General features: G+C 40.6%; 1 long non-coding RNA gene across 5 annotated transcripts; it reads right to left on the bottom strand.

Annotated features, from left to right (window-relative positions):
* Positions 1 to 2,330: 2,330 nt before the first annotated feature.
* LOC309371199 lies at positions 2,331 to 20,681 on the bottom strand. 5 transcript variants are annotated; one of them, XR_014168897.1, is made up of 6 exons: positions 20,523 to 20,681; positions 15,104 to 15,169; positions 14,157 to 14,227; positions 10,456 to 10,581; positions 8,952 to 9,146; positions 2,331 to 3,567 (listed from the first exon to the last, which is right to left on the bottom strand). It is a non-coding gene; the product is annotated as an uncharacterized lncRNA (long non-coding RNA). The 5 variants fall into 5 exon arrangements; XR_014168898.1 differs by having other exon boundaries at positions 8,952 to 9,134; positions 10,452 to 10,581; positions 14,161 to 14,227; XR_014168899.1 differs by having other exon boundaries at positions 14,161 to 14,227; positions 20,523 to 20,679.
* Between the last annotated feature and the right edge of the window lie 1,035 nt (positions 20,682 to 21,716).

Genomic DNA, 21,716 nt, shown 5'->3' with positions numbered 1-21,716 from the left:
GGCTGCGAGTCTTAATCCGAAAAGCATCTCTGCCTTTGACTCTGTCTTTGAGAAGGGCATTGCTTTGGGCTCACTGTTCAGCCAACTGTGTGTGCAGCAAGAATCGGTGCTCTGCGCTGTGACCTTGGTGTATTTGACCTGGGAGCCCCGGAGAGATGTAAAGGAAATAAACAGAAAACCCCAAATGTATGTGTGTGTGTGCTGATCAGCAGAAAAGATGTATGAATACGCTGCAAGGTTGATCAATATTTTAGTTCTTCTATTAGCGGTTCTCCTTTTGCGTGACCCCCAGACTAACAAAGCCATGTGGCTCCTTTTTTCCAGTGCCTCTTTGTACTGTGACACAGTGCCCTGCCATCTTTAAGGAAATGGGATTCCTTGTATTGTCACCAATAAAACTAGCTCAGCTGTCAAGAAAGACAGATTTTTCCTATGTGCTTTATGTCATGCAGAGTTTGTATTAGGCATTCTGTTTATTAGGTGTATGCTTCTTCAGACTCTATCTTCAGTTGTCCCTTCATGTAATTATGGTTGGTTTTCTGGTCATAAATAAGGCTTACATGGGAACCAAAGGCAAAGGGGAAATATAGGTATGTGAAGAATATGGTCTCTCCAACCATTTATCATTTCATACAGCAGTTATTCTTTGAGTGCCAGTGGCATTTGTGTGAGAGGAGGAGTGGGGGGGGGGAGATGATTGTGAACTAGTACTCACTTCCCCTATAGTAAGTAATAGAATCATAGTTGGAAGAGACCATGAGGATCATCTAGTCCAACTCCCTGCAATTCAGAAATATTTCAACCAACATGGGACTCGAACCCACGACCTTGAGATTAAAAGTCTCATGCTCTACCAACTGAGCCTATTTCAGTCCCATTAATCTGGTGAAGAAGAACTGTGAGATGCTGATAGGGTCTGTTAACCCCATTCCAGAGATCTGTAGTTCTGACATCTACGCCCCTAAATGGTCTAAAAGAGTATACTTCCAGATGGGCCATCACTCACTGGTAGAGAACATACTTTAAGGTCTTAACTTAACTGAAGCTGCAATCCTGCACAAAGATATTTTCAAGAAAGCACCATGGCAATCAATGGGGCATGATGCTGAACGAATCTGTGTAGGTGCATATACAGCCTCAGGCAGACTTGCTATGACATATTCTCTTGAAGACAATTTGGTTCCCTGAAGAATTTCCATTTCCGAAAAATCTGCCACAACTCAATTGGAAATAATAGAGCAGACTTCTCATAAAGTGTGTTTAAAAAGTAAGGAAAATGACAAACCCAAGTGTTTCTGACGTAGGGATTATTAGCATCGATTATGATTTTGTAGTAACAATAATGTGAGACATACAGAAAGAGGGTCCACCCTCCCTGCGTAGTCGGCTATGAGTCACAGAGAAATGAAATTTGTAATACATAAGGCATTAACTTTTATTGAACCAATCATTCAATGTAAAAAGCATACAGCCTTGCTTGCTGCCTGCATATCACTCTGAATTGGGGAAGTGTCCATTTCCATCCTGGAATGCCAATCTGTATCTATTTGCTTCTCTCTGGTGGCCATCAAGTCTCAGACTATTTTGCTTTTGTTTTCCCCCATCAGGCCATTTTATATTATACCCAGCACTCAGTGCTTCCAAGAGTAAAACTTAAGTCAATGTGGAGAGCTTGCATGCTGCACCCACTGTAGTGTAGGTTAGTGCCTAAGGGCCAAACTACACATTATGTTAAATGCATGACCATATTTCACGTATCTACATTTTGTTTTTTAAAATAGCAGCTGTTGTGGGTTAACATTTTTCCTTGAGCTTTGGTGTCAATGAAAATCACCATCTGCAAGCGGCTACAGTATATGCTCTGTAGGGGAAGCTGCTATTTGGCACCAGTGAGTTTCCCTAGTCAAATCACAGCTTCTGGGGTACGATCTCTGCTGTTGTACTTCCAACAGGGTGCAGGGTTGCTGTTGCCTTAACCCATTTTCAAGGTGGCCAAAGGGTGTTTGCAAGCATCTTTGCTTTAATTCCACAAATCATCTCTGTGGTAGTTTGTGCTAGGATCAATGTTAATATACCTTTAGACACACTTCCCATATCTAGTTTAGGAAGTTAGGGCCAAGGAGGAGTCAGGGATAGAAGCAGGAGGAGAAAGTTGCCAAAGGAGAGGGGTTATGTTGTACAGAGTTCTATAATCAAGTATTTCTTTTTCAACCAGCCTCCCTGACTTCCCATGATTCAATTGAAGCTTAGGGAAAGATGACATGAGGTCAGTTCACCCATGAATTTTTTTGTGATCAGGAAGCACAGGTAGTTGGGGAAGCTGTAGAGTGTAGGATAAATGTTTAATGGCAAGATAAACAAGCACCCCACCCACAGCCAGCTTGCAGCAAGAAGGTAATCTCACCTTTGCCCCCACTAACGTTCTAAAGAAATATTTTAAGTGCCTTGAGAACTGGACAGAAAAATGGAAGCTTCTTTTTGAATTGGAAGAAAACTTTTAAGAAATTGGAGAACAGGTTTGAGCACAGTACTAGCTGAAATCTAACCCCTGCCCTGAACGTAATAATTGGACTTAGATAGCCATTCTGTGTTAACTTCACTCCTAAATTGTCCCCTATTGGCGTAATAATACTGATATCCTCTGCCTTCAAAACTCTCTGCCTTGCTTACTGAGCAAGGCCCACTCAGCAATACAGCACTGGGAGGGTAAGGACGCTTGTGTAGAGGCAGTTCCAAGGGGAGTGTTTGTCATATACGTGGTTTTGCATATACATGGAATGCATGATGTGATGATACTGTATTGTTGTTACCCTTTTTGAACCTAGACATATTTCTGTTTTGCAAGGTGCTGAAGGTAGTGCATGCCAGTCCTTAGGATTTGCTGATGGTATCAGATACAACCTTCTTTCCAGATCCACCTTTAGTCCCAACTTTCAACAAGTGATTCCCCTTCCTCCTTTGCAGTCTTCCTTTTTCTTTTCCCATTCTGCAAAAGTGTCCAGCAGCTGCCATTTTAGATTGCCTTCTCATGCCCAACGCTACTTTCCTTGTGCAATCTTTTTTCCTTTGTGTTTCCACTTTCCCCCTATCAATCAGTGTTGTTTTTTTAAAAAAGACTTACCAAAGGGGAGGGGGACTGAATGGTGGTAAAGCCATTTTTGCAACCCATCTCCTATCACGGTGCAACCAAGCGGTGAGTCATGTCAATGGGCATCTATTTCTTTCAGCATCTAGTTTTGTAAAAATGTGCTGCAGGCAGGACTGATATAGGCGAATGAAGTTTGTGTGACTTAATGGCCATATCTCAAAAAGATCTGAAATTTAAACCTGCCATAATGAAGTTACATTCTCTCTGCCTCAGATCGGCTCTGTGAGAGGGTGTTTAGCGTGTAGCTCCCATTAGGATCATCCAGCTGTCACACAAAGGAGGTGTTTTGCCACCAGCAGTTTTTGTTCAAGTGATGCATGTTGTCTGTTGGTGTATCCAGGTGAACTAAGCATCTACTTGGTGAATCACAGCAAACATTCGCCAGACTACTTATAGGCAGGGGCAGCCTTTCAGGTTTCCTTGATTGGGAGTAGGAAGAGATTTTAGAATATAGGTGGGATGGGGAGCAAGAGACACAGCAAAAGTGAAATGCCTGCATTTTTAAAAGCATTTGTTGTTTATTTTTATTTTCTAACTCCCCCCGCCCCCGATCCTTCTTCTGTCATGGAGCCCACAGAAGTGTACATGTGGTTCCCATCCAAGCACTGATCATGTGGTTTTAAGCCATAACCTGGGACTTCAAAATGGCCACATTTATGGTGGTGTTGAAGGAAACAAAAACCCCTCCATATGGCTTGAAATGGGATAGAGCAACTACCTACACCCACTTGGCTTCCCAAAATAGTGCCTTGAGAATTCTGTGGCCGTTTCTATTTTAGGTAGAAGTAGCAAGTCCCTTTTTAAAAGTGATCTACGCTAGCATGAAAGAGCAAGGAAATTCAGAGGAAACTGTAGCAACAATAGACTAGCGGTGGCTGGGGACCATCAAGACTGTTGGGGTAGACTGCAGGGAGCCGAAACAGCAGGCAGAGCCCAAGCCAATGACAGGTTGGTTTTGTTTTTTGCCCCCAGCCTCTTCTCTGCTGAGTTCTATAAAGACAACATTGAGACTACGGAGGAAGAAGTCGACCGGTTGTGCAACCACCCCCCCCCCCGGACTGCTTGTAAGTAAGATGGCAGACAGGTGGGGGCTGGGAGAGGGCAGACTGAGGTTGGTGGGGCAGTGCCCCACTTGCCATAACGGACCTGGCTCCTCTGCAACAGGCTATAGGAACAAAAGTCATCCTGGGCACCCATCTCCTATTTTCCCCATGTACAATTATCTACATTGATCGTAAGGCATTCTGCAAGCAGTATCGCTTCAAAAATCTGACAGTAAAGTTTGATCACACCAATTTATAGTTTGTTCCAGGCCTCCATTGGTATTAAATTACCTAGTTTTAGATTTGTATCATTTTAATTTGATATTTTATGTCTGAAAAAGAAATTGCATGACTTACCGTTCCCTCACTTTCAATATTTGTCCATCAAAGCTAACAATGGCCCAGGGAAATGTCCATATTAGTTCTTAAGGAAAAGCAAGCAAGGGAAGGAACAACTTTGTTTTCAGGCTGCTAACATCTTCACATCAAACTTCCACTGTCGTAATACATTATCTGTTTCATTGATTTCAATGTCAGGGTCCCCCCCCCCCCAGATTGTCAGGAGATGAATGTGCTACAGTTTGAAATAATTTTATTTGAATATTTATAGCCCACCTCTCTTTTGTAACTTCTGAGGTGGTTCGTGGCATACTTAAAACCAGCAGTATATAAAAACAGCAAAATAAAACAGAAATCCAATATTTAAAAAGCAACAAAAACATTTAAAGCAGTAGGAGAAAATCAGATGAGAAGCCACGGAGGTCCATTAAAAACCTGTGCAACAGAAATGTCTTCTTCAGCTGGAATGTGAAAACTATGGACAGGGGCACCACATTAAGGAGCAGAGGCAGGAACTATGTAAGCAAGGTGCCACAACCAAAAAAACAAACAAAAAAACCTCTGTCTAGAGATGGTGGAGCTCACAGAAACTAACCTTGGATTAACTTGGGAAATCAGAAAAAGGTAATTTTTTTAGTCAATCCAAGGGCTTGGAAATATTACCTCTGCCCTTTGTCCACTGCCCTGCAGCATTCCACTCCCTAAAATTTCATCGAGTGAACCCACATCATTATATTGCATTGCATTGCATTGTGCAGGGGGTGGTAGAGTGCTTTGGGGGCAAAAACCAAGGGAAGAGGAGCCTACCTCTTGTAGAGGACTCACAGGGGTTTGGTTTGCCTCCCCCACTCTGTATATTTGGCCGTGTACATCTTTATTCCATCCCCATTTGATTTCATGATGGGTATCCATTACACACTACTGCGTACTGCTCAGTCCAAGAGCTGATCTGACCATATTTGTCATGATTGTCTGCTTCTTTTTTCTAACAACTTTACCAAACTGAATGTTTTCTAGTTTCTTTAGGCATACAATCCAAATAACCAACGGTGTGTGTTTATTTGTGTGTGAGAGTGAGAGTGAGTGAGTGAGAGATGCTTAGTTTTTGCCGTTTGAGGGTACATTTTAAATAGTACTGCTTCAGCTTACTTTATCAGTTAGGAATGGCCTTTTGAAATGGAAATCAATCTCTTAACTTAATTTGAATCTAAAATTGCTTGGACATTCAGGGCTCGGCTCTGTGGTCTCCTTAAGGCAGTTTTCATGAAGTTCCAATTAGGAATATAATCAAATTTTTGAAACTCTTCAATCACATTGTGCTCACATGTTATTATATAAGGAAACTTGTTTGTGCATTCAGTGTGTTTATATTCTTCAGACTCTTTTTATCGGCTATTAGACATGCAGCTCTCATGACCTCCCTTTTGTCCTTTCTTAATTCTGTACTTCAGAAGAATATAAAACAAGAAGTTGCTGTCTGTGAACATCATTCTTATTTGGAAAGGAAACCAAATCCACTTGTCATTCTAAAACTCACTTATAACCACAAGATGGGCATGCCATTTATCTAGGTAACAATACAAACCTGAATGTTCAAGTGATGAGTCATTTAGAGAGATGTCGGTTTGGGGGGGCCCTCTGCTTGAGACAATATAAATGGACCTATTTCACTATATTCCAACTACTTCAATTTTAACATTGGTAATTTGAGGGAGAGCTCAAAGTTCTGCCTGATGCAATAAAAAGGCTTATTGCTGAAAGGTGCAGGATCCTCAGGCTGGATCAGAAATCTGATGTTTGGAAGGGGGAGGGTGTTTTAACGCTTGTCCCCCTGCTGTGATCCTGGATCCACACTAGGAGATGTGCCATTTATCTGTAAAAAAAAATCCTATAATTATTAATTGCAGGATTGATGTCTCATCTAGTTTGGCCAAAAGGCAAATATTCTGACCCCCAAGGTTTGCGCACAGCAGAATGATAGAATGCTGAGGCAGTACAATGGTCTGTGCTCTTTCAGAATGCTGGTAGGAGAGGCATTTTAATGCTCTACAATTGCCTGTGTAGAGGTGTGTGTGTGTGTGTGTGTGTGTGTGTGTGTATGTGTGTGTGTGTGTTGCTTCACACCACTCCAATATCTTAGTGGTGTGAGATTCCAGAGGTTCCAGGTTTACGCAGGGTTTGTGTTTTCTTTTGGAATGAGGCACAGTGGAGACTGTGGGGTCTTTATGATATGTGGTTTATTTACACATATATACAACCTGAGCCTATGATGGAGGGGTTGGCAGCATTAACACCCCAAGAGGGTCTTGCTTCTGTTGCGGCCACAGGCTTGGGATTCTAACAAAAATCAAGCATAGCTCTATCTCCCAGCCTGGAGCCTTCTAGCATCTGGTTCACAAAACTCAACTCTCAGTTCTGGCCTTTGTCTTTCTAACTACCACCTAGTTGAGGGGCCCACCTAGGGTTGCAAAATTGCAAAAAAATTGGATGTTTTTGAGCTTTTTCTGAGGAAAGTCGACTGCCATATGTCTGGATTTCCCCGATCATTTAGCCAATTTCTGCCCGGACACTGATTGCGGCTGCAGTATTCCATATATGTCTGGGTAATTCTGGACATATGGGAACCCTAGACCCATCTGTTACAGAGCCACTTCCTTTGTTACCTTAATGGTCCATACTTAGAGGACTTCACCAGGAAGCTAGCCAGGCTATCCCAGGAATTGAATATGTGCTGGATCCAGGACATACACAGCCTAACCCACTCCAAACGCATATTATTATGTAATTTACATAGCATATGATGTTTGAGTTAGGTCTGTGTTGCACTGCTGAATTAGTAAGACTTCCTCCTATTATTTCTTCTTAAGAAACTCAATTCTTTATTCTTTTTCTTGAGATCTTTCCAGGCTTTGTTTCATTTCTCTAGAGAGCCTAACAAGATCACGATCATGAATGCAATGCTTGTAAAAGCACTGGCTTAAATGCTGCAAAATGCACCAGTTTTTTCCACAATATCTCATTAATTTGTTTTAGCCAAATAAAGTAAAAAGAAGATGATGATACATTGCACACAACATCTTTAGGCTGTCATTTTATATATAAGAGGGGTTTGATTAATTATACAAAATCATTAAAGGAAATGTTGGTTGTAGAGGAATAAAGAAAAACTCCCAAGTACAGAGCTCAGATCCAGGTAAATGTGATTGATGCTCATTGTTGTTCTCGCTGTGAGGCTCCATCAATGTAATTAAATTAAAAGTGAGGAAGTGGGCTGAAATGGTCTCATCACTTCTTAGAAACATGAGGATGATGGAGGGAGAGTCTAACAAGTAAGTAGCATCCACATACAACAAAAATGCAATAAAGGATGGGGCGGGGAGAGGACCTTGGTCAATTGGACATTGTTGAATGTTTCATCTTAATTTTCTTCTCTGCTGCAGAAACAAGCTTGTCTCATTGGGAATATTATAGTTCATTCATGTCCAAACAAATTAATGTCTCAGCTTACTCAAACCATTATGTCTGTTCTGTATCACTTGGTATTGCCAGACATGAAACCTGGAAGGCTTGCTGTGGTTTGATTTGAAGAATTTAAACAATTTCTCTTTGAAAACCTTTTGTGGTAGGGCAAAATGTAGTTGATATCAGTTAAAATAGATGTGCTATTTTGTTAGCTAGGACTCCAAGTTAGGGAAGTAATACTTCTATGTTATATGGCTTCCTTTTAAAGACCATTTGTGCTTTGTACACTAGAGTGAACATACGGCCTAACACTCATGGACAGGGGCACAAGAAATATCTGTAATTTGAGCGGGGAGGGAGCAGTGGCAGCATATTCACAACCATGGCTAAGGCTGTTCTGAACAATTATAGCAGATCCATAGAGAAGAAAAATAGCAGCTCCATGATCACCGCATGTTTTGCCCTCATCATCTCTATACATATGTTAATAGTGCACTTAGGTGACTGCATGTTATTCAGTATAGAAGCAAAACAGGGCCACCTATAAACAAAATGGTAATTTCTACATGGGGGGGGGGCACACAGAACTATGTGAGTTTGTAAATTAAAAGGAAAAAAATGACGAGGTCTGTTAAGCCTGACAGTTGCTCTGTGTTGATGTCCCCTAGAACTCATTAAAAAGATTCCCTTGACAAACACAGCTTGAAAATGGCCACTTACCCAGTACAGAGGTGGGTGGTGGTTGCGACCCAGCACAACACTTCCCCCTCCTTCTGAAGCCATGACACATTTGCCCCAACCGTTGGCTCCTCTCCCTTGGCTGCTGCAGTGCCTGCTGGATTCCCGCCAAACCCAGTTTTAAAATTTCAGGCCAATCCGTGGTGGCCTTGGGGGCAAGGCTATCTTGGCAGTGGAGTCAGCCCCATTGTGTCACCCATCTTGTTTTCTTGCAGTCTAACCTTTTCTTTCCAGGCGTGCGGCCATGGCCATGGTCGTGCAATGGTTGCTGTCTTCAGAGCTGGGAAGGAATTTTCCCTGCTCTTCAGGTTTTGCCTTCCCCATAGCAATTGTCACAACTTTGGCGGTTTATTTCTTGGGCAGAATCCTTTAGTCAAACATCTGAGGAAGGGGTGAAGGGGTGACTCATCCACTTCCTGTGGTGGTAATAACAGGGTACTCAATTAGAGGGGTCATGAGCGTAGTCTCTGTCCACAAGCACACGGTGGATGGGCAATAGCGATTCGGGGAGGGAGCAGTTGGGTAAACTCACATTTTGCGTTGGTGCCATCTTCCCCTCACTGACCCTTTCATGCCTCAGACCCCCAGCAGGGGGCTGAGATGGATACCCGCCCAATACCTATGCCAAGGTTTACCTACATCTGAATTCAATAAAGTTGTGGACATTTTTATCCCAAATGCATGGTGTCTTCTCCTTTCACCATGAGGCCTGGCTCCTGGGGGAGGGAGTACTGTGTTTGGGTACTTAACCACTGGGTTAATGCCACTTCAGATTTGTTTTAATTTGAGAGTAGAGAACTTGTGGCCCTCCAGACATGTTTGGATTGCAGTTCTCAACAGCCCCAGCTAGCATGGCTAATAGTCAAAAATGATAGTTCAACAGCAACTGGAGGGCCCAAAGTTCCCCACACCTGTTTTAAATCGCTCATCTATATTGGTACTATATTAAAAAGCTCATCTATATTGGTACTTGCAGTTGGGGATTAGGATATATGTTTATTCAGACCAGCAGGAATTTTTCAAAGTTTTTGGGATTTTTTCCTTGCTTGGTTGTGCCAGGAGATTGGACCTGGGATCTTTGGCATGCAAAGCATGAGCCCTATCCGTGAGCTATTGTCTTCTGCAATAAAGGCATGGGATGCTGCTGGAAGCAATAAGAGAAATAATAGGCCAGGGAAGACAGAGTTGGTAGTGAGAGCAGAAATACTTTGGAATGAATTTGTACAGTGGTATCTCTGGTTACATACGCTTCAGGTTACAGACTCTGCTAACCCAGAAATAGTGCTTCAGGTTAAGAACTTTGCTTCAGGATGAGAACAGAAATTGTGCTCAAGCGGCGTGGCAGTAGCAGGAGGCCCCATTAGCTAAAGTGGTGCTTCAGGTTAAAAACAGTTTCAGCTTAAGTACGGACCTCCGGAATGAATTAAGTACTTAACCCAAGGTACCACTGTACCTGGAAATAATTGGGTAGTTAAGCATATATCCATGCCACCAAGACTGCAATCTCAAATAGTTAACCGTTAATAAGTCTCATTGAAATTAGTGAGACTTGCTTCTGGTTAAGCTGCAAAAGAGCTTTTTTTGCATTCTCCACCCATAATGTGAAAGAAAACCTACATAAACTACAATGGGTATTGTAATTTACCATGCAAAGAGTAAAGAGAAGTTTCTGCTGCAATCCTTATACCCAATTTACCTAAATAAACTGAACTGAATGAGACTTACTTCTGAATGAACCTGTATAAGATTGCTCTGTGAGGCATGTTGTTAGTGTCAACACCTTGAAGCACCATGCAGTTTAAAACTGGGGAAATCCATCTTGCGGTCCAGCAGCTTACTGGATTCATATGCCTTTGTGTGTTATAGAAAACATACATTAGTCATTTTTTTAAAAAAAAAAAATGTTCCCCTCTGTGAGTGAGGATCAGAAGAAATTTATTTTCCAGAAGACTCACATTCTGAGGACTTAAAGCACTCTAAAATTATGCCACCTGCTATTAAATCAAAAGGATGGGCAGCCTTATATGGGTCTCGAGATCATTTTAAAATCGTGTTATTTTGTTGTCGGCATTTCCTTGCTTTTAGCTGCCATTATTTAAAAATCCATTTCCTTAAAGCTGATATATAAGTTATAGCTTTTGGATATTGTAACAGTGAACATGTTAATGCATTCTAATTTGTCTAATTTATATCTGAAATGGGACGGGGAACATGTGAAAAGATTGTCCAGAAATACATGCTGTTTGGAGAACGGAATTAGATTTAAGTACTAAGGTAGGAATTTGCAATACTAGTGTGTCTCTTCTCGCTTTCTCATTCAAAACTCTGATGCTTCAGCCATATTCTTTGATAAGCAAAAGCATACCTTCTTCAGATGTGCAGTAAGTCTAGAATTCTAAAGAACAAGTATTTCTATCAATAAGGTTGTACCAAAAAGTATGGGAAACAGCCTTATTAGAAGAACTAACCAATAAACTGAAACTGACACGGGGGAAATGGAAGAAGATGCCTTCACCCCTTTTATCACATACACAGCTCAACAAGACAACGACAAGAATCCACCAACAGCATACGAATCAATATGGCTAACCTGACTCAAAACATCCACCCACCCCACTCAAACATGAAAACAAAGTTCACCACAGCCAATCACAATCAAACAACCACACCCTAGGCCAACCTCAACCTCTCTCACCACCAAAGGAAAACAAGCGAATAGTAAAGAAAACCCGCATGTGTGACGCTGACACAAAACCCCACACATACAATAAGTAAAATAGAAACATTGCCATCTGACTCCACCCCCACTCACCATGGCCCCCTCCACCTCTTTCCCCCTTTTCTTCCTAATGTAACGCTAATGTCTCGGCATATGAAACTGATGTGTAGAAAATGTAACTTGAAAAGAGAGACATTGCACATACTTTTGTAAACCATGAAATCTTTCATAAAAAAATATGTTTAAAAAAAAGGTTGTTCTCTGTTATGATAATTAGGGATGGAACCTACAGCTACAGATACAGTCTAGCTTTGAATACATGGAGAGATTTCTTTTTATGGTTCTAAAACAGTATGCCTAACAGTGAAGAAAACTGTTTTTATTCACAATTTTAAACTCACAATTTTAAGTCAGTGTAACTAAAAAAAAACACTTATTAGCTAAAGGGTATTTAACTGATGGGGAACATCAATTATTCTGTCGCAGCACCTGAGTATGCAAAGCATTTATCCTCAAAGGGGCTAAAAGTACATAAGGTAAAACTTAATGATTTAAGATGGAGGAAAATTCTGAATTCATGCTGTTCAGATAGCAGGAACAGCCTCAGCCTATCTTGCAACAAGTCTGCTCATAAGCAAAAATCAGCCTACTGGTTCCTTCTGTCTAGCAGGGATTTCAGTCACCCTCTGAATGTCTCCTCCCTCAATAGCAATTTTCAATGGCATAACATTACACAGCCTCTGTGCAGGGTGCTATGTGACTTTCCATTTAATAATTCAAAATATAACGATTACCAATTTATATATGGTATGACTTTTGAAGCACATTTTCTTCTTCTTCTTCAAAAGCATTTTTATTGATTTTCTATCGCAAATTTACAGTGGAGGAAGAAGGGAGGAAAAAAGAGGGAAGGGAACCCCCGAACCCCCCCCCACACTTTGTCAGCTCACCCTAGCAATCCAATAACCATCATTATACCCATCTTAATTTATTCATATAGCTTGATATAAAGGTAAAAGTAGAGGGACCCCTTCCCATTAGGTCCAGTTGTGACCGACTCTGGGGTTGGGGCGCTCATCTCGCTTTACTGGCCGAGGGAGCCAGCTTACAGTTTCCGGGTCACGTGGCCAGCATGACTAAGTCGCTTCTGGTGAACCAGAGCAGCACACTGAAACGCCGTTTACCTTCCTGCCAGAGTGGTACCTATTTATCTACTTGCACTTTGACATGTTTTCAAACTGCTAGATTGGCAGGAGATTGATATACCGTATGTTGTCCAAATAGATACCCAAGCAGCATTGCTGTTTATAACAAGTGTTCAAATGTAGCAAGGGTGTACAAACCGTTGTGTAATAGATGGTGGGTATTTATCCTTCCAACTCAAAGTATAATTCTCTCATATATATTTTTGTGCTTGCTTGCACCAAGGGCTGATATCTCTATTGTCCCATCCTGAATTCAGAACTGCAGCTGGAATCTGGTTACTATGGCAGTCCTCCCAGTGAAGGCAGTGCTAAGCAGATCTGGGAGCAAACCTAGCCCAGGGAGATGATGCGCATTTTTCCATAAGAATGCAGCAGCTGTGTAAAATTTTAAACCCTAAATAACCATGGGTGAGTCATTCTAAAAAAAGAAAACGTAAAGGTGCTAAGAAATGCAAATTATTTGCTGGAAGAATCAGAGAAGCCAAAATGGCTTTGAAGAGATTAAGAAGTGTGCCTATGTATCTGCTGTATAATCCTGAAATTATATCAGTGTTCATTATGCAAAAAGTATGGAACACAAGTCTAAGCATCCTGCAGTGGCAATGTCTTAAAGAATATGCAGGGCTTATCAGAAAATTAATATCTTGTTTAACGGATTTGTAACAGGTTCCTCTGAACAACACTTTTCTCCTTAAAGTTACTTTTGGAAATAATAATTATTTACGAATACCAAGTTTACATGTTTTACTCTGAAGTCTCTGTCAGACACATTTTATCTTTTTCCTTTGACAGCACCTCACTAGCTTATTTTTGCTCCATTAGTCTTCCCAGCTTCATATGTCTCCATTTTGTTATCATGTTTTTACTTATTGACTTCGTTTAAAAATTGCAGTATTGAAGGTATGGGTCTATGGGTGGGGGGGAGAAGCATTTTGCTCTGATGTTTTAAAGTGACTTATTTCTTTCTTCTTTCCCCTTGAACTTAACAAGCAACAGACAAGGAAAGCAGATCTGTGGCTTGTCAGGTAACCAGAGGGTGGCACTGGTCTTTCATATCTAGATGGTTTAGGTCATGCCATGAAATATTTAAAAGAGTTTATGTAAGTTGTAAGCAATGTATGCATTCTATAGTCTCTCCCAAACATCTGTGACTGAAACAACTAAGCGTGACATATTTATATATACTCTTATTTCTAGAGACTTGTAGTTTAGAGCTAAGCTATATACAGCCAAAGATGCAAGCATCAAGATAACCATTGTTACTACAGGTTTAGTCTCTGCCATTATGATGCCAATACATCTCAGTAGTATTTTGTACAAAACTTAAATCAAATCAGCAAACAGATATGCAAGCACCCCAAACAATGCCTCAGAATGCACAGGACCTGTTTCAGTTAAATATTTCTTGAAATACGGAAGTTTTTTCATGTGTTTTTTTAACTGAAGCATCCTAGATCTGGCTTAGCCTTATATTGTATTTGCAAACATTTTTGCTGGTGTACTTGCCTGCAGTGCTGTTACATTATAGATTTTGATGTGGCAGTGAACCAGCAATGTAATTGTTTGGTTTCCCCTAAAGCAGAAGAAAAGAAAACATTGTTGTTTCCCACTTTAGTCCCTGGGGAATATTTGGGGGCTTTGAACTAGAAGAAAGGTTGCAGGTTCTATAACAATGTCAGAAGAGGCCCGGTGAATCAGGCCAAAGGTCTTGTACTCTTGTACTCACAGTGGCCAACCAGGTGCCTGTGGAAAACCGAGAAAGACGTTATGAGCACAACACTCTCCTCCATTTGTGATTCCCAGTAATGGGTAGTCAGAGGCATTTCAACTCCGATACTGGAATTGGCTGAAGTCTTTTTAAAATCTGAAAACAGAAACTTGGGGATGGGACCTGGAAAAATCCTTAAAGGTCCTGAAGACTGTTCCTCAAGTCTACAGTATAGCCCTTGACATAGGGCAAGAAGGTGCTCACGTGGCAGAAGGCAGATAGTTAAGCGCTCCAGTTGAATAAATCATGTACCCAGGATATTAACATTGCCTGGATCTCTTATGTGGAGCACTGTGTTTTCATTTATTCTTCTGCAGTGCCCAAGAAACAACAGAGTTTCAATGCTTAAAAGAAAAATATGTCCCAGTACAGCAAAATGTATTTATTTGCTTGAAGCTCAAACTCAGATGTGAAACTGCAACCAGACAGAGGCATTTCTGAGTAAAGTGGTTTCATTTATTCTTCATTGCAGGCTGATCTCTCAAAAATTTGCTTTGAAAATCAGAACACTCAACCATTTACCAGGTTGGGGCTGTCAAGGAAATTAAAGGGGGATCAGAGTAATTCTACAATTAAGGGCTACAAACAAGTATGAGCAGAGTAATAGCCAGTGTACTGTGGAGATCCAGAACCTACATTCCTTCTATAAAACGAAATGAACCTGAACATTAAGATGCTTACCTACACATCTCGCATTCTGCACTCTATAGTGTATTCCCTGCATGCACATGCTTCTATTGATCAAACCTTAGGCGAAAAATCAAACAGTAGCATACTGTAAACAACTGCTATAACAATACATCAGCATGGGTAGACAAATTCTACATACACAATATGTAGATTTATTTTTTATTTTAAAAAAACATGTTTTCTTTTTTAAAAAAGATATTTTATCCAGCATTTAACCATTAAGTATCTATAAACATTACATACTTTGAAGTGAATCCAGTCATCATTCAATGCTCTCTTTCATTCCTGTTAATGCCAGCTGTAGAGCATTCCAGTTGTAGAGCATACCTTTTACATGAAAAAGGTCCCAGTTTCCATACCTGGCATCTCCACAGAAAACTGGAAAAGACCCCTGTCTGAAACCCTGGAGAGCTACTGTGAGTCAGTGTAGAGCAGTGGTTTTCTGATTTGGGGTCACCTTTAGTCCAAATGTGCATTTGGAGACCCACTTTTTAAATGTGTGTTGCCGTTAATTTGAAAGGGGATAGTGCTTTTTTGCCACCCAGCCTGGATCAGCCTGCAACTCCACATCACACCATTGTAGTGGGTTGGCACAATACTTATTGGTTATAACTAAATTAGGGCATGCCCTCTAGGGCACTAGTCAAAGCTCTTCTGGGTAGACTTCCCCACAACATTTATTTTTAAAATGTTTCTTTTCAGAAGTTTTGAATTGCAAATGTTGTACTCCTATGGAAAGTACAGTGGTACCTTGGGTTACATACGCTTCAGGTTACAGACTCCACTAACCCAGAAATAGTACTTCAGGTTAAGAACTTTGCTTCAGGATGAGAACAGAAATTGTGCTCCGGCGGCGCAGCGGCAGCAGGAGGCCCCATTAACTAAAGTGGTGCTTCAGGTTAAGAACAGTTTCAGGTTAAGAATGGACCTCTGGAACGAATTAAGTACTTAACTCGAGGTACCACTGTACTAACATTTATATTGTTTATTTATTCGTTCCTAATTCCCATATTAGGGTTGCCATATTTCTAACAGTGAAAAGTTGTTGAACTGTTTTTAAGGAAAATAGCCAAAAACAACATTGCTGACATGGGTTGCCATATGTCTGGGTTTTCTTGGACATTTTTTGTGATTTCTGCCTGGACACTGCTTCTGACTGCTGTATCCCAGATATGTCCACAAAATTCCAGAAGTATGACAATCCTGTAAGAATCTTTGAAAGGTATGGGACCCGAGTCTATTCCTTTCAGATCAATTTTTATAGTGTCAAGCCTACGTGCCATTTGTGACTATGTTCCAACAATTAACAAACATCTTTGCAATTATGTATGATGCACAAATGTTCACTTTACTTTCATTCATGGGCAGTGTATCCCTTTCCCACAGGGCTCTTATCTGAGGCCTGCACATGAGCATCTAATTGTTTTCATTGTGTTTACATTTTTGCATGTGATGCTATGAGCTCCTGGAGTACTTTTTGATAGATGGGTGAAATATGGATTTTTGGAATGAATGCAATATAGTCCTGGCTTACCTAACATCTTACCCATCTTTCAATCATTCTCTCAGAACTGCCTTTTTAATTTTTTGTAAATGTCTAGCCTTATGCTTGCTGGAATTCATGGGGCAATCTTTGGTGGTAAAGAGTCTCTTACATTTAGACAACGCTAAGCGTCAAGATTATAGAATCAATCAGCAAATAGTCTCAAAGCTGCGGAAAAGATTTCACTCGGCTTCTGCATTTCAAAGGGAAATAGGATAACCTTAGGATCACTCAGATAAGGACTATGTCTTAAGTGATTTACGAAGCAGAGCCTCAGTTGGGAAATGTATTAGCAGGCTTGCATCAAAGCAGATAAAAGGCTTTACGTGCTGGTCCAAAATGTTTGTGCTGTCTCCAATCCCTGAACTATGTTTCTGTAAATGTGACATGAGTTAACACCATGGGTTGTGATGTGCTGGCAGCACAATAGTAGGTATTTCATTTCATCCCACATTCTTATTTACAGTTGTTTGTCCACCTTATGCTCACATGCTGGTGCTGAAACAAACCTATGTACAAAACAAACTAAGTTTTGCAAACCCCATGGATTCACTGGAACTGTCTGTGAAATTATGGGTGTGGTGTAGTTATATCTTCCCCAAGATTTCATCTCACCTGGTAACATCATGTTAAAACCATCTGGGAGAGGGCAGGGTCATGTGGGAGAAACCACATCCTAAGTCTGCCTCCAGTCCAGTCTTTGGATGGATTCTTCCAACACAGTTCCCTCCTTCCTCACATGCTTTTTGTTGTGGTTTAGTTTCTTTTCCTCTAATACTGTTAAATTTCATGATGGGGCAGCATCCACTCTCCTAAAGTAAGAGTAGTGGGATACAGGCATGGGTTGAACAGAGACTTGCTTCCAACAAGTGTGTTATAATTTATTAAAGCTTATTTAAAACAACAGCAAGAAAATATAATATATTGCAGACTGGTTATCTAACAGTGCTTAGTTTCACAATTGTTTAAATATGGTTACTGTTGCTTTAAAATCAGTGGCTATTATAGCCCTAGTTCTCATCCCCATGTGAATCTAATATGGTGTTCCCCATTCCTCCTCCCTTAGTTAACTCACACTAATTTAGAGGACTTCCCTTGAAATCTTTTCATTATATGGAATCCAGTTCACATTCCAGGTCCTCGGAATAGTTTGGAAAGATGTGAGTAGACGTTTGCTCTGACCCACTTCTACCTATGTGATTAAGCTGTTTGTGAATTTGTCCTTAAATTACTATGCTGATGCTCTTAATAAGGATGTATGGATGGCTTAGTGTATGTATGCCTGAACACACACACCATTTTAATTGGGAGGGAAAGGATAAACTTTCCACATGGCACGATCCCACTGAAAAAAGCTTCCTACCCCTCTGGCCTTCTATCAATTTTTAAAAATCCATTCTGTGTGGAGTGGCATGTTTACCATCAATTCTAGTTGGGCTGTCAGGAATATATTGTTCTCTGGTGATTAGAACATTCCAGATTCCAAACAGCTGGCTTTCTGCTTCATTTCTGAGGTGGCAGTTCTGAGGAGATGCCTCAGTGCTGCAAACTATGTGGAGAGGAGAATATTTTATCACTTTTGTGATTTTCTCGTGGTTTTGTTTCCCTGATAAAAAGGCTGTTACACAGAAGTGTTGTTACTTTTGTTCAAAATAGGCAGAGTTCTCCTCTTCAATTGTCATCATGTTGGTGTTTTGTTTTGTTTTGTTTGTTTTGTTTTGTTAAAGACGACTCCTAAATGCATTAGCCCTGGTTCCCCCTTCATTAGCATCCATCATTGTAACTCCATTAACATTAATAGGGTCATCCTGTATTGTGAAAGAAAACCAAGCTTGTGAATATTTTGGGAAAGGAAAGCTGCATAGTGAGAGAATTCAAAAGATTGCTTTTTATAACCATGAAATTCTTTTTGTGCTCAAGTGAGAAATATGATACGCTTTCTCTCCAAGGCCCCAGCCTTTCTGTAAAGACCTAGAAAAACTTTCCTTGAAACATCAGAGAGATGGATGAGGATCTAAATTTTTTGACCAGTGCCAGAAAACCTGAACAAGCCTTAAAGTGTTTTGAACACCCCTCATTGTTACAGAAAACTCCTGACTGAAGTGAAGATACCAATATGAAGGTGATTTTAAAAGGTCTGAATAAGCTCTAATGCTGAAGAGATCCACACAGTGTCCATGAAGCTGTATTTTGCAACATCACTTCATCAGTAAAACAGCCATGTTGTGTGAACCTACTATGCACTCCCTGAGGTAATTGTTCTTAGTAGCTGGACAGGGAAGAAAGAGAAAATCTAATGGGGATGTTTGCTGTTAAATTTGGCTTGTTCAGAATACCATTCATGTCAGCAGCAGTGGGAAATGCATTCCTTGGAGGCCGGATTTGCTGCCCCTGTGGATCCTGTTGCCTGAGGCAGTCACCTCCATTTGCCTCATGGGTGGACTGGCCCTGCTTACTCTACAGCACTGCAGTAGTTTGCTGCAGGAACAAGCTACTAGCTTGCTTTCTACTGCACTACATCTACCAACAGCAAGGATCAGTTAATGCCAGGAGACCAGTGGGCTTCCATCTGGTCCAAAAAGCAGTATACTGACTCTGGCCTGCTCTTTGGTATATAAAACATCACAGGTTTGTAAACATAGTAGACAGTGCTGCTTTTGGACTCTCCTGCTTGCCTACAAACCACAAGACTCTTTCCCTGAACCAAAGTAGAAAAGTTGCCTGGTGGTATTAGATGCCTTACTCATCTCTTCTCTAAGGTATGTTTTATGGGTACCTCAAACCCAGCCATAGCCAAATGTATGCATTTTTTTCACTCAAGGTGAAATGAACATTCCACCTCAAACATGTGTGTGTGTGTGTGTGTGTTGTATCTCTCTTTCAAAACTGAGATATTTATGTGGCTAAAGTTTCATGGATAAAACTACAGTGGTACCTCGGGTTAAGTACTTAATTCGTTCTGGAGGACCGTTCTTAACCTGAAACTGTTCTTAACCTGAAGCACCACTTTAGCTAATGGGGCCTCCTGCTGCCGCCGGAGCACGGTTTCTGTTCTCATCCTGAAGCAAAGTTCTTAACCCGAGGTACTATTTCTGGGTTAGAGGAGTCTGTAACCTGAAGCGTATGTAACCTGAAGCGTACGTAACCTGAGGTACCACTGTACCTTCAAACGCACCAGGATCGATAGGACACACTACATCAAACACAACTGCACCTGCAGTATAATCTATATCAAGTGGGGAAAAAATCAGAAAGTCATATCCACTAAGCACATGTTTTGAAACCACAAATCTGCAATTTTGAAGAAAAAGGTGGAGAAGCCAGATGCTAAAACATTTCAGGTCTGAGAACCACTTATCAACAACTGCAGCAGAGGTGGCAACTGATCCCACAGCATTAGTGAAGACGGAGAACTTCTGGGCACATTAATATCACATGGCTTCAAGCTGGCAGGTGGTACCAATATCACTTAGCTTTGGCAAATGATGCCTTTCTAAACATTCCATCCTCAAAGCTCTGTAAGTGCTGCCTTGTAAACGACAACCTTTCATTTTTATCAGGGTGGTTGACAAAGGCACAAGCCAAAACATTTTGCTACATAAATAAAATCTGTTACATTATCCGCAGTACCATATATTTTAGTTACAAACCAAATCCCCAAAGGGATATAGGGAAAGCTTGTGTGAAGTGTTGTTTGATGCTTTTTATAACTATCTACCTATCTGTAATTCTTGTTGCTATTATTTATATCTAGGCTTTCAGGATACAAAGCCTTACAAGTAATATTAAACCACATTTTTAAAAAAGTAAACAATAGCAAGATATAAAAGGCCATCATGATAATTCCCATTGGGTAGTTGATGTTACCTGGTTCTGTGAGGGAGTGGAGGAGATATGTGATTTCTTAATAGTCATCCAGTATTCTCCTTATGCATGGAGACCTGAGAATAAAAGTACAGAGCTAATCCGAGCAGCTCAGTCTATGTATGGTTTGGGCCAGGGAGGTCATGGTGGAAATTCTGCATTCTGTAACTGCAGGGCATATTAATAAATACACATGTACAACATTTACTGGGAGAATTCCATTTGCAAAATTATTTTGTTTTGGATTATCATTGAACAACCATTTGCCTTTTCAAATTCAATCTTGTGCTATTATGCTGCCATTCCTTTAAAAATATCCACTGCTCGCTTTCAGCAAAGGTTTTGTGTTCATGCTTGTTTAGTGCATAATTGAATTAGGTAATTGTTTCACTAGACAGATCATTCTTGCAGATTTCAGATTTCTTTGTGGCCATCTGCATCCTGGTTTTGGCCAAGGAAAAGTTTGTTCACACGATTGGGCAGAATTATAGGGGGTTGTTTGGCACAAAGGGGTTAAATATCACATGAATAAAGATATTGTAAAGACTCGTAAAGACTTAGAAATGAATTGGAGCACTTCTTGAATTAATGAAAATATTGAAGATTTGACCAACATTTGCAGATTTCAGCATTCTTTTTTTGCCACCGAAAGCACCCTAGGAACTGTAGTTCTGTGGGGACTAAAGACCTTTCAAAGCAGAACTCCTTGGAATCTTTCAGGGGGAAGACATAGCACTTAAACTAGTGTAAAAGCAATATATGTTAATGGCGTGTAAATAAACCTAAGATAACTGGTAAATATGATCACATTTACAACATTGTTCTGCCATCTGTTTGTTTCTGGGACCAATGCAAAGTGCTGTCTTTAACCTTTAAAGCACTAAACAGCTTACAGCCAAATAATCTGAAGGGTTGTCTTGTCCCATAGGTACCTGTCAGGGCTTTGAAATCCTCATTGATGGCTGGGGTGCTTCTTCAGGTTCTCCCACCTAATAATTTGAGGTTGATTACTACTCGATAAGAGCTTTTGGGTGGTGTTGCTCCATTTATGGAATGGCCCTACCAGAGAGTCTTGCTTGGCACTGACGTTGTTTAGTCTTTTAACTGTCATGTAAAAATACCTTTTTTGTTCTCCCAAGCCCTTTAATTTTAATTACAATGGCTATGTATACCTGGTACATTAGTTCTTTGTGCCAA

This window comes from Podarcis melisellensis (assembly GCF_964234715.1).
Source record: "Podarcis melisellensis genome assembly, chromosome: 5".
Taxonomy (NCBI): Eukaryota; Metazoa; Chordata; class Lepidosauria; order Squamata; family Lacertidae; genus Podarcis; species Podarcis melisellensis.
Note: the sequence above shows the minus strand (reverse complement) of the source record. Positions and strands in the feature narration are given on the sequence as shown.